The sequence below is a fragment of the Hyperolius riggenbachi genome, chromosome 6 (genome assembly GCF_040937935.1).
Source record: "Hyperolius riggenbachi isolate aHypRig1 chromosome 6, aHypRig1.pri, whole genome shotgun sequence".
In the NCBI taxonomy this organism is placed as follows: Eukaryota; Metazoa; Chordata; class Amphibia; order Anura; family Hyperoliidae; genus Hyperolius; species Hyperolius riggenbachi.
In genome coordinates this window covers 258,433,445-258,451,375 of record NC_090651.1, presented here as the reverse complement: position 1 = coordinate 258,451,375, position 17,931 = coordinate 258,433,445, and the positions used below count along the sequence as shown (strand labels likewise).

At 46.2% G+C, this 17,931-nt stretch overlaps 1 long non-coding RNA gene across 1 annotated transcript; it reads right to left on the bottom strand.

Moving 5' to 3' along the window:
* Positions 1-296: 296 nt before the first annotated feature.
* On the bottom strand, positions 297-17,918 carry LOC137521460 (uncharacterized). Its single transcript, XR_011022125.1, has 3 exons — positions 16,637-17,918; positions 11,022-11,119; positions 297-6,067 (listed from the first exon to the last, which is right to left on the bottom strand). It is a non-coding gene; the product is annotated as an uncharacterized lncRNA (long non-coding RNA).
* Between the last annotated feature and the right edge of the window lie 13 nt (positions 17,919-17,931).

Sequence of the window (17,931 nt, the reverse complement as noted above, 5' to 3'; positions counted from 1 at the left end):
AGCTTCTGTAACAAACGCCTGGAAAACTGCTCTGATCTAGCGTTTTTCAGAGCGGTTTTCCACTTTCCTATACTTTAACATTGAGGCAGAAACGCCTCAAAAATCTAAAAAATGCTGCAGCCGAGTTTGCATTTGTGGAAAAAATGAACCGCTCTGGTGTGCACCAGCCCACTGAAATACATTCATCAACCAGTTTTCAAACAGCTAGCGTTTTTAAAATCGCTCCAGAACTGCTCTGGTGTGCACCAACCCTTACAAGGAACTTTGGGCTACTGTCTGTAATAAACACAGGAACATTTAGGAGAATAAAATGTTTTTATTGACATATCCAGGACAGCAGAAGACAAAGAAAACATTTTACAGTACATTGTTCCACAGATATATGCACTTCAAAATTACATTTACCATATCCAAGGAATGTACAGCAGAGTTCCAAATACTGACTATCATCCCAACTCCTTTTTCTCCAAACCAGATCACTCTGGTACTTATGCCGTATTTTACAAAAGCACAGTGAAATTGCCATGCCCAAATAGCACACAATATTTTAGCAATGTTTACATAAGTAATGTAATGTGCAGTGTGCAACATGAACATTACTTTACTCGCATAAACACAAGTAAAACTGCCAGGTGCATAGAGCAATTTTTATCATGGTTTCATGAATATACATATCTTTATCTTGGTATTCATATATCAAAAAGGAAACAGAAAGAAATAAAAGAATAGACAAGAAAATAAGTGAAAGAGAAGGTAAAGAATGGTCATAAAAAAGAACCGTAATGCCTCGTACACACACTCGCGTCGCAATAGACAGTATCATTGCATCACATCACGAACCAATGATATTCCCATGGTGCTACCACATGGATACCAGTGCGTTTGGTTGGGGTTTCACAGTGCAACGAGCAAATTTACAGTGCCTGTGAGGCACGCTTTCATTGCAGTTTGCCTCACTGTATGGTTGCAATGCTACCATGCCATGTGTCTCTTCAGCTCCGTTGCAATTTTGCAATTTTATAGCAACGCAAAGTGCACAAGTAGCCAGATAGGCTATACAGACAAACTGCTAGACTATGGCCAAGCATGGTCTACTATTCAACGGAGATGAACGGAAAACCGACGATGTGAAGCAAATGAGCAAGCGCCACCTTACAATGTACTTATTCGTCGCTTAGAAGTCTACTGTAGTGGATCGCTAGATCTTGTGAGGCAGCTGAACAGAATCTAGATTCTTGACCAAAGAACAATCATCTCTAGCATGTGTACGAGGCTTTACAGTGCAGAACAATAATCACACAACATTTTCTAACCCATTTAACTGGGCCACCAAATACCCCAAGTGGTACTGCCTGATGGCACATGCTCAAGAGGTTAATGTCTGACAAGCTGAAAACAGCTTGCTCTGACAACTATAATTTCATGTTTAAGGGCAACTTAAAGTGGACCTGTGCTCATTTTCTACACTACACACATCTGTGCATGCTTCTTTGGAAATAGTTCAGAGAAACCACGTCATTTGCAGTTGTAGTGTAAGGACTCGTTTCCACTTGGGGCGATTCAGATGGATTTCCCGCACGCAAATTAAATCGAAGCCAATTAAAATGAATGTGTGCATTTTTATGTGTCACACATGCAAATCCCCATAACCGTGCATGGCACAGCTAGAGGGATTGAGATGCGGACTTGCATAAGAATAAATCTGAGACGCATGACGACAAATACAAACTGGGCCCAATTCCAACAGGTCAGATCCGATTTCTGACTTTTTCTGGTCGATTTTCTGATCACTTATATACAAAATCGATCAAAAACAATCGGAAATTAGTTCGGATCTGTCGGAAATAGATTCGACCCGTCTATCGGACAGTAAATTGCATGGTGTGTACCAGGGAAAAGTCCTGCTACTTCCCAACTCCTGAGTCAGATTATTTGTCAAACAAGTGATAAAGCAGCCAGCCTTGGTAGGTTGAATGCTGCAAGGCCAGCCACAGGGAGGGGCATCTACAGGGGAAATCACTAGATTTCCGTGTCTCATATAAAAGCTGAAATGTAGGTAGTTAACACAGATCCACTTTAAAAGCCAATTCTCTTACCACCCCCTGCCTCCCCCACCCCCAGTTTTAGTATTGCATAGAATGAGATAAAAAATTTTAGAGGCGTTTTGCCCTCACTGGACAGATTTTTCCCTCACTTCCTATCCCTGGGACTTGCATTGTCATGCGTTGACATGCTTCAGTGTACTACGTCGGAATCTGATTTGAAAAGCTGCATGATCCCACTTGAGGGTTGTGGTTAAAAAAAAAAACACCTATAGCATTACAATAGCAACAGCTTTTCAAATCACAAGTGCCTAGAAGAGTGCTGCTAGTGGGTCCCAGGCCTTAGGGTCTTTTTATACTAGTGCACTGTAGTGAGATTCAGAACAATCGAACTGTACCCGAAAAGTCGCACAGGGCGTTAGATCCACAGTACGACTAAAGAAAAAACAAAATCATCGTGCAACTTCTAAGAGTTGCAGGGTAATGCACTGCAGCATTTGTGTTACTTCTGTGGTTTGTCATGTCTTATAACAGTGTTCTCCCCAGGCTCTTTTAGCCAGGTGCTCCACCCGGCTAGTTTTGGCGAGCACCCGGCTGTCATTGGCTCTCCTCCTCCTCTGCTGTAAGCATAGCTGCTCACAGAAGAACTGGCCCTGTATTTTCTCATCTCAACCAACCTGGCTACTAGTTCATGCCACCTGGCTGAAAAAAATTCTGGGGAGATCACTGTATAATGACCACTGCAACAAGGGAGTACAGGAACGCAAAAAAAAAATAAAAAAAAAATAGTATGTATAAAGTGGCTAAAGAACAGCAATAAAAACTGGCAATGTAACTTTAGCCAACTCTACAAATAAATGGATTTGTGGCCATTTTACCAACCCCTTGCTGACTGGACAAGAAATGAGGGAAATTCTGACAGGTGGAGACGTCAGATGGTAACACCCAAAAGAGGTTCTAACTCCTTAAAGGATACCAGTGGCGAAAATCTTCGTAGAAACAGAGGGGGGAAGTTTGTGAGCCGGCATGTATAGCGAGCTGGCCTGATGGCCACCGCTCCTCCCCCGTTCTCCTGGGTTCCCCTTCCTTTCACACCTAAAGCCCTGTTGAGCCCGGCTCAGGCGACCCGGAAGAGGCCACCGGGGGACTTTAGATGAGAAAGGAGGGGCACACAGGGGAACACTGGGTGGAGTGGTGGCCATCAGGACAGCTCACTATACATGCCAGATCCCCCCATTTCTCCGAAGATTTTCAACTCTGGTATCCTTTACCACATGATCTATAACCACAACAAAAATTATTCCTGGAGTCTGTTTTTAAGTATTTAAGTTCTTGTAACACTGGTGGAGACCTGTGCCTGATTTCAGTAGAGGCCCACACGGCTGTTCCGCCGGCGCCGCTTTAATTGGAGCAGGGCTTCCCAAACCTGTTCTCAACTACCTCAAACAGCACATTTTGCAGAAAACCATAAACATCCATAGGTGAGGCCTCAGCAGACCTTAAAGGAAACATCAGGGAAAAAGTAACAAAAGGAGCTTTACTTACCCGGGACTTCCTCCACCACCTAGATGCCGACATGTCCCTCGCCACAGCACCAGTGGCTCCCAGTCCCCTCCATCGCGAATGCTGACCTAGCCAGATCCGCATCCACTGCGCCACTGTCACACACAAGTGGTCTGGAGTGTTCAGCGCAGGCGAGGTCAGCATCTGCAACGGAGGGGATACCGGGAGACTCAAAGTTGCGGCGAGGAACATGTCGGCTGCTAGGGGCTGGAGTAACCCTCATTTTGTTACTTTTATCCCGATGTTGCCTTATGTATTAAAACAAAAACACACACACCTCTCTGGATTTCCACAAAAACAGGCACGGTTGGTGGTACTTGAGAACAGTGCTGGGATATCCTGCAGAAGTGGACAGCACGGCTCCTCCACCTGTGCCCAGATTCAGTAGAGGGCCGCACGGCTCTTCTGCCTGCGCCCGCATTTAATAAAAAGGCCACGGGGCTCTTCCGCCTGCGCCCGCATTCAGTAGAGGGCCACAAAGCTCTTCCGCCTGCGCCCGCATTCAACAAAAAGGCACAAGGCTCTTCTGCCTGTGCCCGCATTTAGTAAAAAGGCCACAAGGCTCTTCTGCCTGCGCCCGTATTCAGTAGAGGGCCACAAGGCTCTTCCGCCTGCGCCCGCATTCAGTAGAGGGCCACAAGGCTCTTCCGCCTGCGCCCGCATTTAATAAAAAGGCCACAAGGCTCTTCCGCCTGCGCCCGTATTCAGTAGAGGGCCACAAGGCTCTTCCACCTGCGCCCGCATTTAATAAAAAGGCCACAAGGCTCTTCTGCCTGCGCCCGTATTCAGTAGAGGGCCACAAGGCTCTTCCGCCTACGCCCGCATTCAGTAGAGGGCCACATGGCTCTTCTGCCTGTGCCCGCATTTAGTAAGAGGGCCACAAGGCTCTTCCGCCTGCGCCCATATTCAGTAGAGGGCCACAAGGCTCTTCCGCCTGCGCCCGCATTTAATAAAAAGGCCACAAGGCTCTTCCGCCTGCGCCCGTATTCAGTAGAGGGCCACAAGGCTCTTCCGCCTGCGCCCGTATTCAGTAGAGGGCCACAAGGCTCTTCCGCCTGCGCCCGTATTCAGTAGAGGGCCACAAGGCTCTTCCGCCTGTGCCCGCATTCAGTAGAGGGCCACAAGGCTCTTCCGCCTGCGCCCGTATTCAGTAGAGGGCCACAAGGCTCTTCCACCTGCACCCGCATTTAATAAAAAGGCCACAAGGCTCTTCCGCCTGCGCCCGTATTCAGTAGAGGGCCACAAGGCTCTTCCGCCTGCGCCCGTATTCAGTAGAGGGCCACAAGGCTCTTCCGCCTGCGCCCGTATTCAGTAGAGGGCCACAAGGCTCTTCCGCCTGCGCCCGTATTCAGTAGAGGGCCACAAGGCTCTTCCGCCTGTGCCCGCATTCAGTAGAGGGCCACAAGGCTCTTCCGCCTGCGCCCGCATTCAGTAGAGGGCCACAAGGCTCTTCCGCCTGCGCCCGCATTCAGTAGAGGGCCACAAGGCTCTTCCGCCTGCGCCCGCATTCAGTAGAGGGCCACAAGGCTCTTCCGCCTGCGCCCGCATTCAGTAGAGGGCCACAAGGCTCTTCCGCCTGCGCCCGCATTCAGTAGAGGGCCACAAGGCTCTTCCGCCTGCGCCCGCATTTAATAAAAAGGCCACAAGGCTCTTCTGCCTGCGCCCGTATTCAGTAGAGGGCCACAAGGCTCTTCCGCCTGCGCCCGTATTCAGTAGAGGGCCACAAGACTCTTCCGCCTGCGCCCGTATTCAGTAGAGGGCCACAAGGCTCTTCCGCCTGCGCCCGTATTCAGTTGAGGGCCACAAGGCTCTTCCGCCTGCGCCCGCATTTATTAAAAAGGCCACAAGGCTCTTCCGCCTGTGCCCGTATTCAGTAGAGGGCCACAAGGCTCTTCCGCCTGCGCCCGCATTGAAGAAAAAGGCCACAAGGCTCTTCCGCCTGCGCCCGTATTCAGTAGAGGGCCACAAGGCTCTTCCGCCTGCGCCCGTATTCAGTAGAGGGCCACAAGGCTCTTCCGCCTGTGCCCGTATTCAGTAGAGGGCCACAAGGCTCTTCCGCCTGCGCCCGCATTGAAGAAAAAGGCCACAAGGCTCTTCCGCCTGCGCCCGCATTGAAGAAAAAGGCCACAAGGCTCTTCCGCCTGAACCCGCATTCAGTAGAGGGCCACAAGGCTCTTCCGCCTGCGCCCGCATTGAAGATAAAAGGCTGCAAGGCTCTTTAGCCTGCGTCCGCATTCAGTAGAGGGCCACACTGCTCTCCCGCCTGCTCCCGCATTCAGTAGAGGGCCACAAGGCTCTTCCGCCAGTGCCCGAATTTAATAAAAGGCCACAAGGCTCTTCCACCTGCGCCCTTGTTGGTAGGGATGCATAGCCCTTCCGCCTGCGCTCTTGTTGGTCAAGGACATATGGCGCCACTCCATTCAAGAGTCAGTCATTGCCACACAGCATTTATATTTGGTATTCTATCAGGAAAAAAAAATAAATAAATAAATAATGAGTAACCTGAGAACATATTCTGCAATGGCTAGAATAAGAACACTTATCACATGCAAATACATGAACCAGGAAGAAAACTGTAAATAATACAATTTAAAATGTACACAAATTAAAATAACTAAAAACCTCTGCAATTCCTGAGCAGTGTGGACAAATAAAAACATTTCAACAGAAAAAAGGAATTAACACAAGCTCAGTTCAGATCTGCTTACCAATTACATGACCGCTAACTAATCAGTCATCAGTTAAGGTACCCATACATCGAGATTTTGGTGACGATCGACCAATAGACAGCTGTCTCTCTGATTTAATCTGATGAGAGATCTGCTGGCAACCATAAACCTGACTGATTTCTGATCGATCTTAGCATGAAAACTTTCAGCAAACGGACTTGTGACACTGCCTCCAGCTGCTGTCCTCCTAATGTACATAACAACCCCCCCATCCGTGCCCTTGCATTAATACTTTATCTGTCAAACACCGCTGTGTCCTGACTCCTCTTCCCACACCTATGCGGATACATTGCACGCAGGGAGCAAATGCAGAAAAGGAGCGCAGACACAGCAGTAGATGGCGGCAGGTAGAGTATTAATTCAGAGACAGGGGCTACATGTATATTGTGGGGGGGGGGGGGGGGGGGGGGGGGGGGGAAGCCGCCAAAGGTTACACAGCGTTACCGCCACGCACCCGATCGAGCATGTGAGCCCTAGATTTTCCAGCGTGTCTGACTGATACATGCATTATCGTTTAGGTATGCTTTTGACAGAACAGATTTTAATCGGATTAGATAATCAAATCAGATGGTCAATCAGTCGCCAAATCTACAGATGTATGGCCACGTTTGTTTTCAGCTTCCGAACCTCATAAGCCCAGGAAATTTCTAGTTACCCCTAAATTGTACATTATATTTAATCTTTAGATCAGTGGTCCTCAAGCTATGGCCTGTGGGCCGAGTGCAGCCCGTTGAGGCCTTTTCACTGGCCCCCCAAACACAAAATGTATAACTTATAGATGTGGCTCACCGCACCTTAAAGTGAACCTCCGTACTAAAAATCTACTCAGCAAAACTGAAAAGGCTTGGCGTTTCTTTAAGTTTCACAGCATTAGAACTTTGTTTTTCTTACCAAAGCACCATTTTTAGCCAAGCACCACTGAAAGAAAAAAAGCCCGGGCTTTTTTTCCCTAATGCTGTGCAGAGCATGATGGGATTTCCTATGCTGTTCACGTTGCCTAGCAACTGGGAAAGGTGCTCAGGACACAGGACAGTTGGAACTGTGTCTCATGCTCCGTCACCACCTTTCAACCAAAAAGATGGCTGCCATTATGAAATCAAACATTTGCCAGTTCTTTTAAAACAGTGTGTGTGTAAGAGATTATATTACCTATTTTAATTAACATAACTAATGTAACTTAATGACAGTATGTTTGTTTAGGCTGGAGTTCCTCTTTAAGGCTGCTTTCACAGTGCGACGTTACAGCAGCACGTTATACAAGATAATAACGCAGGCTAACGCACAGCAGCACCATGTGTTACATTCACAGTGCTCACGTTGCGTTGTGTGTAACGTATAGCAATATGTAGAAAGTGCTGCATGCTGTGCGTTGTCTGAGTTATTAGGTACGCTGGACTGTTTGCACATGCTCAGTAATGTTTTCGTTTTCTTTTTAAATGTGACGCATGCGCCGTTTTCGTTCGATCAGTATGCGTCAAAAAGTACGCATCAAGAGACGCATAACACAGTTCAATATAACGTCCAACTTCAAAGCTAACATGCGTTGCGTTAGGGCAGTGGTTCCCAACCCATGTGCCGCGACACATACATGTGTCGCGGCAGCTTCGGGTATGCGTCGCAGTGTCAGCTAAGGGAGGGAGAGCTGTGGGCAGCGGCGGAGAAGGGGGCCATCTCCCCCCCCCCCCCTCACCTTAGGGTGCTCTCCCTCTCTCTCTCCTCCGATACTAAGTGCGGCAGCGGGCTGGACTTAACTTCCGTGTCACTCCAAGCGCCGGAAGTTCTGGTGCCACACCTGCTGCTCTGCATCAGACCAGAGTAGTGGCAAATCATCCCGCACGCCTGCGACAAGACCAGACGGAGACACGGAAGGTAAGTTCCGCCCCTCTGCCAGCCACCGCACTTTGTTCCCTCGCTCTCTCCTCCTGGCTACATATACTGGGCACATATACACCTGACTACATATCATGGGCACATATAACCTTGGCTACATATACTGGGCACATATACACCTGACTACCTATACTGGGCACATATACACCTGACTACCTATACTGGGCACATATACCCCTGGCTACCTATACTGGGCACATATACCCCTGGCTACCTATACTGGGCACATATACCCCTGGCTACCTATACTGGGCACATATACCCCTGGCTACATATACTGGGCACATATACCCCTGGCTACATATACCTCTGGCTACATATACTGGGCACATATACCCCTGGATACATATACTGGGGACAACTGGCTGTTTGTCATTATGTGCATTTACTGGTGAAAAGCTGTCTCTTATGTGCATTTACTGGGAAACGCTGTCTCTCATTACATGCATTTAGTCTACGTGTCACGGAGATCTGAACGTTTGGTTTGATGTGTCACGACTCCAAAAAGGTTGGGAACCACTGCGTTAGGGGCACATTATGCGACCTTGATGTCGCATCAAATGCAACGCCTTAGTGTGAAAGAGCCCTTAAAAGTCGTCGGCCTGCATACAGAATAGCAGTGCGAGCACCACCCATCCACATACTGTAGAAAGCCAGCGAGCAGTAAATCTCTGGCTTCCAATCCAATTCTGCATCAGGTGACACAGCTGTCCAATTGGACGGCAGGTTGTCACCTGGGTATGCTTCACTGTCTGGTGCACAAAGACTTTCTTCGGGCGCCGCATGACTGAATGGCTACTGCTGGGAGGTCTCCTGATTGGGGGGCATGATTGGGCGAAATCAATACCTGAACTCAATGTAATGCGTTTCACCATCATTTTATGTATGTTTCGGCTTCCCAGCAGACCGCTGCTTTAGATCATCAGAAGCTGAATGCAATATCATAACCAAACAAAACACATCCCCCAGTAGCTGTCCCATGTGATTTCAAATATCTCACCTGTCCAGGCTGCTGCTAGTCCTGCTGCTCTTCTGTGTATAGCATGTGGCGCATGTATGACATCACACACACCACGTGCTATGTGTGGCAGTCACATGGGATAGGAATGCACAAGAAGGAGCGGCTGGACACTAGCAGCAGCCCAGACAGCAACGGAGGTGCCATCATAAGGCCGATTCCCAAACAATTTTGGGTTGAAATCCATTAGGAATCAGCCTATGGATTATGGGCAGCCAGCTAATCTTTTTCAGATCAGAAAGATCTGTCTCTTGGTCAATCCACCCATACATCACTAGATGTAAGATCGCATTATCTCAACGCACTTTATACAATGCATTTCTGGATAGTGAGAAGATATGCAGGTTACATAGCAATTTTTCATTATATAGATTGGGTATTATACAAGCCATAAAGAGTGAGCTTAAAACTATGAAAACATCAATCTTTTATTAGGTTTCCTTAAACATGATCTCTATTTCGCTGGCAGATGAAGTAAAGGGACTCCATAAAGTCTTTATTTATCAAAACTAAAAGCATGACAAGCCACATATAAAAGGTGAGGGGGGCACATGTGGTGTATTATTTAAGGCAGGGGCATCAAAATCAAATACACAGTGAGCAACAATTGAAAACTGGGTCAAAGATGTGGGGCCAGCCTCGATGTCTAGTGGCAACCTCCCTCCCTTATACAGTTCCCTGATGTCTAATGCCCCCACCCACACAGTTCCTTGATGTCTAATGGCCCCCTTCCTCCCCTATACAGTTTCATAGCGTCCAATGACCCCTTACCTCCCCTATACAGTTTCCTGGCTTCTAGTGTCCCCCCCCCCCCCCCAGTTTCCTGGAATCTAGTGCCCCACTATACAAATTCATGGTGTCTAGTGCCTGCCCCTCTCTCCCTCCTATACAGTTTTCAGGTGTTTAGTGGCTCCGCTGCCTTCTCCACATGGCTTCATAGTTTCAGCGCTTAGCCATATAGGCTTAGCACGCAGATGCTTGCAAACCAAATATAATGCAAAGTGGGGAATGCACATGCAAGCAAAATTTGATGGCAATGCAGGGCAAAATTTTACTTGTATGATTTAAGGAGAGGAGCATAGTAATAACGAGATAGAATAATCAGTTACGGTTACCTTAATAAGCAACCACTAATATTGGGTTTGAGGTGAATATCACCTCTGACTGTCCACTAAGGGCCCATTTCCACTTGTGCGGTGCGAATCGCCACGGTAAAAATTTGCATGCGGATGCGAATTTCGCATGCGGGTGTATGCGAATTTGCATGAAAATTCGCATGAATGACGCTGTATGCGAATTTAACCATGGCAGTGCCGGTGTGCATTCCATTGATTTCCATGCGAATTCGCATGAAAATTCGCATACCAAAGCCGCAGGCGATTTCCCTATTAAATACATTAGCGGCGATTCGCATGCATTCCACGCGCAGGCGAATTCTGAGGGCTCTGCCGTGCAGAAAAATCCTGCACAGAAAACCGCTCAGGAAAACTGACAAGTGGAAACAGGCCCATCCACTTGTATTGACTGTGCGAATCTGCAAGCAGATTCGCAATAGTGGAAACGGGCCGACTCGATACAGCCCAGAGCATTCCACTCTACTTCATTTTTTTTTTCTATTCCTGTAGAACACTAGAACGCTGTGCCATGGTTAAGAATGAAAGAAGGACCCTAAAATGTCCCAAAGGATACTACTGATCTATAGTGAAAAGGATTGTCCAATAAAAAAAAAAAAAGAAAGAAAAAAAAGAAAAAAGTTAAGTACTTGGGAGAGGTGCTTACCTCCGAAGAGCCCAACTGTGCTTGGTATCACTAGAGAAGAGTTGACTTTATTTTCAGTGTGTTTTGGTGGTTGCAGCCAACTTCATCAGGTAATAAGGCTGAAAGCAAATCACGGAAGCTTAAACTATGCAATTCCACCATAATTTTTTTTTTTACAATTACAAAAGCAAAAAAATAAATGTTGGTTGTAAATAAGCTAAACATACGTAAACAGTTCACTAGTAAATAGTAAGCTTGTCCCCAGTTCTCTATTAAAACAGTACATGAATGTAAATAGAGGAAAATATTCAAAATGTGCAATAAAATCATAGGTAATAAATCCTAAAATACAATAAAAACTAAACTAAACAAATATAATATTTCGAATCAAATGGAATGTGAAACATACCAAATTTATCCAAGTCATGTTATATTAAAATGGGTAGACTCAACTGTACACATTTTTATGTTCCCAGAACAGCACTTTTACCACTAAAGCCCCATCTACACGATACGATACGATTCTTTGTGCGATTCAATTAAGATTCTTTTAAAGATCTGATTAAATCCGACATCTCTGATTGGGATTTGATTCAATTAGATTTGCCATTGTTTTGCAATGGCAAATCGAATTGAATCAAATCCTGATCGGACATGTCGGATTTAATCGGATCGTAAATAGAATCGTAATCGAATCGCACAAAGAATCGTATCGTGTAGATGGGGCTTAATAGGTGGCAATATATAAGTCAAAACTGGCAGATTCAAATCCCTTTTCAAATATGGCAGCGATCACAGATGAGTTTAACCTGTCTAATTCCACCTCATCTGTGGCTAATCACAAGTTGTAATTTGATCCCTCATCTATGTATGCTGACTGCCACGGCAGAGAGGCGAATTTGAAAGTACAGAATGTTAATATGCATGCGTCTATCAAAGCAGGAACAGACCATAAGACAAAAATCAGGAAAAAAAAATATACATACTTATCCTGGTACGTCTATGGCACAGGGGCGTCTTATGAACCTTTTCCTCGATTTCCCATACATTTTTATGTCTCCCTTGTACCTTCTGGGTCCCTCTGTGACCTCTTCAGTCCTTTCTGCGTCCCCCATGTCCTTTGTTAGTCCTGTGTCCCTCTCTCTGTCCAGGTCACCGTCCAGCGCATCACTTTTCTTCCATATGTTCCTTTCAGATGCCCGCTGACCAATCACCTGGGGACACTGTCAATCACGGCCGCTGCAGTGGCCAGACACGCTAACTCCCGCCGTTCACTGCATCACTATACTCTGTTCTTTGGCCTCTACCTTCATATATTCCTATCAGATGCCCGGCCCGCAGTCTAATAACATAGGGCCGCTGTCGATCATGGCCACTGCACTGGCCAAACACGCCGACCCCCGCACCAGCACTCACCGTTCCTCCTGTATGTTCCATTCAGACTCCCGCTGGCCAATCAGGCGGGGGCCAATGGTCTTGAGAGCGGGATAAGGCTCTGCCATGCTAGCCAATCACTACACTCGCTGATCTCAGAGCAAGTGCAGTGATTGGCTAGTATGGCAGAGCCTTGTCCCGCCCTCAAGACCATCGGCCCCCGCCTGATTGGCCAGCGGGAGTCTGAATGGAACATACAGGAAGAACAGCAAGTGCTGGTGCGATGGACGATGGGGGGGTCAGCGTCTTTGGCCGGTGCAGCGGCCATGATTGACAGCGTCCCCATGTTATTAGATGGCGGGTCAGGTATCGGATAGGCATATATGAAGATAGAGTCCAAGCAACAGAGTAAAGTGATGCGGTGGACGGCAGGAGTTAGCATGTCTGGCCACTGCAGCGGCCGTTATTGACAGCGTCCCCAGGTGATTGCCCGGCGGGCATCTGAAAGGGATCATGTTCATGTATGGAGGAAGAGTAAATGTTGCGCTAGTGTGGTGGACGCAGGGGTCAGCTGCTGTGTATGTGTGAGCTCCTGGTGCTGGTCTAAATTGTAACATTCGGACCATAAGATGCAGGTATTTTTTCTCCCCACTTTTGGGGGAGAAAAAGTGCATATTATGGTCCGAAAAATATGGCAGATACAAATCCTGCAATAAATCTGCAGTGCATCAGCAACAAAAATGTTTTTTTTTGTTTTGTTTTTTAAAGGTTATTATACTCTTGTGTATCTTTCAGAGCAGAGGAAGTTCTGAGTTCAGGTCCGCTTTAATGGAGATCTATATTTAACAGGCATTTTGGCTAGTAGGGTTAACCGAGCATAAGGCAAGGTCACTGAACACTGCAGGCCGGCGAGTAGCCTCTATCATATGTTCTCAAGGAGATGACCGTTGTTATGCACTCAGTCCCTCCCATATTTGTTGGGATAAGAAAATTAAACATTTCCTTAGGATAAGGATAGAAAAATGTAATCTTATCAAATTATGTAACTAGAGAAACAACCACTAGAGCAGATTATTATGCAAGTAGTAACTTTCCATGCATCCTAACTGTGCAACATGATCTTGCAGTAAATAGCGCCATTTAAAAGTGTACAGTCCCATAAGTATTTCAAGTGTAACTGTCGGGCATAAAAAAAAAAAAAATCAATTCTTTATTTTTATCTGGTAAAAAAGTAATAAGGATGCTAAAAAGGCAATCTAAAAGTTAAAATCACTATTACTTTTCTTGTTCATAAATGATCATTCCCCAGTTTACCTGACTTATTTGGTACACAAAAAGGAAGTTGCAGAGCATGCAGGGTTGTCCTTTTTTGCGTCTATTTCCCCCCAGACTTAACTAATGCAGCCTGATTGGATGAAGCCTCTTTCCCTCCTGTTTTCCCCTCCCACGCCTCTGTTCCTCTCTGATTGGCCAATATTTCTCATGCTGAGACAATGCACTTTCTATAGTAAAGGGCCAACAAATCAGGCAGAGGAGACTAAAGGAGGAAATGACATCAGAATTGGCTTCAAAATAGCCACACTTAAAATGGGAAATGCTAAGAAGGACTTTCTCTTTTTTTACTGTAGAAAAATCACTCAAATCAAAACATGGACAGTGCAATACATATGTTATGTAAGTAGAGCAAGTATTTTTCTACTTATATATGTTTTTTTTCTGAGTATCTGAGTTTCTCTAGTATAGCTGACAGCTGCTTTTTAAAGGAAACATGTAAAGTTAAGGAGTTTAACTTACCTGGGGCTTCTACTGGCCTTCTGCAAACATCCTGTGCCCGCACCGGGGCCACTGCGTCCTCGCTCTCATCACCAGGAGCATCCTGTGCAGTACAAGGTTTTCCCGTACTGTGCAGGATGCTCCTGGTGATGTGAGCGAGGATGCGTGTGGCCAGGGCTACGCAGGTGCAGTGGACGTCAACTTTTAAGTCAGTGGCACAAAAATGCCACAGCGGGGGACTGGAGTATGCTTTGGTAACGTCGTGGGCACAGGGAGGCTGCAGGGGGCTGATAGAAGCCCCAGGTAAGAAACTTTTTCTACGAGTCTTTAAAAATTAATAAAAAAATAATAAATGACATTTCAAGGTATGCGTGCAATTAACATATCTATGTTTTGGACTGTGGGAGGAAAACTGAGTGCCACGAGGAAACACACACAGACATGGGGAGAACATACAAGCTCCTTGCAGATGTTGGCCTGGTTGGGATTCAAGCCGGGAATCCAGCGATGCAAGACGAGAGCGCTAACCACTACGCCACCATGCTGCCCAATCAAAGGTCATGTAGCATTTTGAGTGCATTTGCGCTCAATGCAAACTATATAAGCACTGCATAAAAAAAAACAAAAACGCTTTTTAGACCCTTTCTCCCCTCTATCCCATAAAATCTATTTTATGCATGTGCAAGCTAGTTGGCTCAACTGGAAAAAGTGTGCATCACCCTTGAGCCAGATGTGCGCTTACTGTCACGCAGTTTTTATTTACTTGCCATAATTTGTCATACTTCATAATTTGCATCATTATCTTTTGCTTTATGATGGTCCCTTGCATCGGTTTCTCTGGTGAAACTGTTTATTCAGTTCTTTTCTCATCAATAAAAAACCTTTTGAAACTAAAATACATTAGATGTGTGACAAAAGTAAAATTGCTTATTGGTTCAAAACCAATTTTTTTTTAACCCCCCTGGCGGTTTGCAAAAAATCCGCCAGGGGGCAGCAAATCTTTTTTTTTAATTTTTTTTTTTTTTTTTTCATGTAGCGAGACAAAGTCTCGCTACATGATAGCCGCTGCTCAGCGGCATCCCCCCAGCCCCTCCGATCGCCGCCGGCGATCGGAGATCAGGAGATCCCGTTCAAAGAACGGGATCTCCTGGAGGGCTTCCCCCGTCGCCATGGCGACGGGCGGGATGACGTCACCGACGTCATCGACGTCGTGACGTCAGAGGGGACTCCGATCTGCCCCATAGCGCTGCCTGGCACTGATTGGCCAGGCAGCGCACGGGGTCTGGGGGGGGGGGCGGCCGCGGCGAGAGGAATTGCGGCGGATCGGCGGGTAGCGGCGGCGATCAGATGCTACACGCAGCTAGCAAAGTGCTAGCTGCGTGTAGCAAAAAAAAAATTATGCAAATCGGCCCAGCGGGGCCTGAGCGGTGCCTCCCGGCGGCATAGCCCGTGCTCAGCACGGGCTTACCGCCAGGGAGGTTAAACTTCCCCATTGAAAAATGTTAAGTCAAAGTTGCTTGGCATAATCCTTTCAACTTCTGTCCCAGAGGCCATTTTTTCCTTAGGCCAGGTTTCCACTTGTGTCAAGCAGGTTTACACTTGAACCTCCCTAAGGGCCCTTTTCCACCTGCAGTCGCTAGCGTTCACGCTGAACGCTAGCAATTGCTGAATCGCAAAACCGGCGATTCCCCGACGTTTTGCGGCCGCGATTTTGCTATGCTATGCACTGCATAGCAAAATCGCGGCAAATATCGCTCCGCCGCGCGTTCGCGTAAAAAACGAATCACGGTAGTGGAAATGACCTACCGCGATTCCTATGTTAAAAAGCAAACCGTAGCGATTGTAAAATCGCTAGCGGTTTGCGACTTTGCGATTTAGCCAGCGCAAACGCGCTGGTGGAAAAGGGCCCTAAGGGGGAAGTTTGTTTCATATATTTTGAGAAATAGATGCTTAGAGTACTATAATGCTGGGTACACACTGAGATTTTCTGGTCGATTTACTATCAGATCGATTATTTCCAACATGTTCGATTTGCTTTCCAATCAGTTTCCTATTAAAGTGCACAGAAATCGATCGGAAATCGATCGAAAAGCAAATCGGACGTGTTGGAAATAATCGATCTGACAGTAAATCAACCAGAAAATCTCATAGTGTGTACCCAGCATACTATAAGGTGTTTACGCGTGCTATACTAAAATGAATGCGTGCATACAGACATGCCCAAAGCTTAACAATTTGGAAAGCGAAATCTTAAAACGACAGCAACCCTGAAGCGGATTATTCCCCTCCTTACCACTCCCACAAGCCACAAACCCAAACTGCCTGAGAGATTGAGTCACAGTCACTCTGGGTGACAACTATTTTGCTTGTGTATGCACTTTTACACTGCACAGTTGCTAATGTCCTTAGTTCAGTTGGTTGAGGCCTCCCTCTTTTCAAGCTTAGGAACCATCACAAAAAAAAAAAAATATACAATCTGAAATACAAACCTGATAGTTTTTGTTTTCTAGCTGTTCAGTCAACCCTTCTTGGATTTACTAGTTAGAGCTTCAACCACAGAAACTGCAGTAAATCGCCTCATCAAATAGAAGGAAACAAAATTATTTTTTTATGTTGAATGGTTAAAAACAATATTTATCACATTACTACTGATCAAAGTTAATGTCAAACAAAGTAAGCTGGCATACAGTATGGTCAATGAGATGCTAATAATTTCAACTGAACACATTTTACGTAATTTACAAATGGACCAATCAAATGCTGCAAATATGTGTAGTAATTGAGGTTTGTACATGCAATACACTAAAATCTGAAGAAGCTGCAGGTCAGGGTCAACGACAGCCCAACAAGTAGGCAAGGAGACACCAATTCCACTAAAGCAGGGAATATCACTTTAGATGTATGGCATTTCGTGGAACACCATCTAGTTAGCCCCATTATATGAGCAGTGAGAACAATGTGCTTCTTTGGGGATTGCAACACTTCCAGCATGCTGTAGAACGCTGGATTTATTCAAGATTCTCTATGGAAACGGTTTTTATAACCCACCAAAACAGAGTTCAATCCATTGTGTACATATTGATTTATAAAGCACCAATATATTCCATGGCACTGTACAAAGTAAGAAAAACATGGGGTACAAAATGCAGACAATGGCATTCGAAATACAGAATTTTATAGTGGCAAATTAAAATGAATAAATGTCTTAATAAAGAGGGAATAGAAGCAGCATATTATGGCGGGGTAGTAATGTTTCTCATCCTAGAAGCACTAGATATGGAGTGAAGTAGTCTGATGTAAGGCAGGTACGTTGGCGCCATGCCTTGTAATTTGGCGCCGCCATAGGCCACGATATTATTGCGGCTAGAGGCTCCCAGTGTGATGCACTTGCCATATTAACCGCCTTATGGGCCATAAGAGGCAGTTCCTCTTTACACTGCGTGTGGTAGCCCTATAATATATTATAAGGCCTAACCTGTGAAGGGCGCATTCCAGTAGATGTGTGCTCGTTTATCAGACTGCTCGGCCGCTTTCCTCAGGCCCAAAGTGCTCCACCCGAGTAAAGCGGCTGAGCAGTCCGATAAACCTCATCCCTCTACAGATAGATTCTCAGCCCCAACCAACCATACTTCCCTGTACGGTCAAATCTGCGCAGCCCTCCTCACAAGCAGCGCACCCAAGTCACCGCCGCTGCCCTCTGCGACATGAGGCGACGAAAGCGGTCACAACCAGTTCTCTGTAGGTCGCAAAGTAGTCTGGGAACGTAAGTTCGCAATAACGCGAT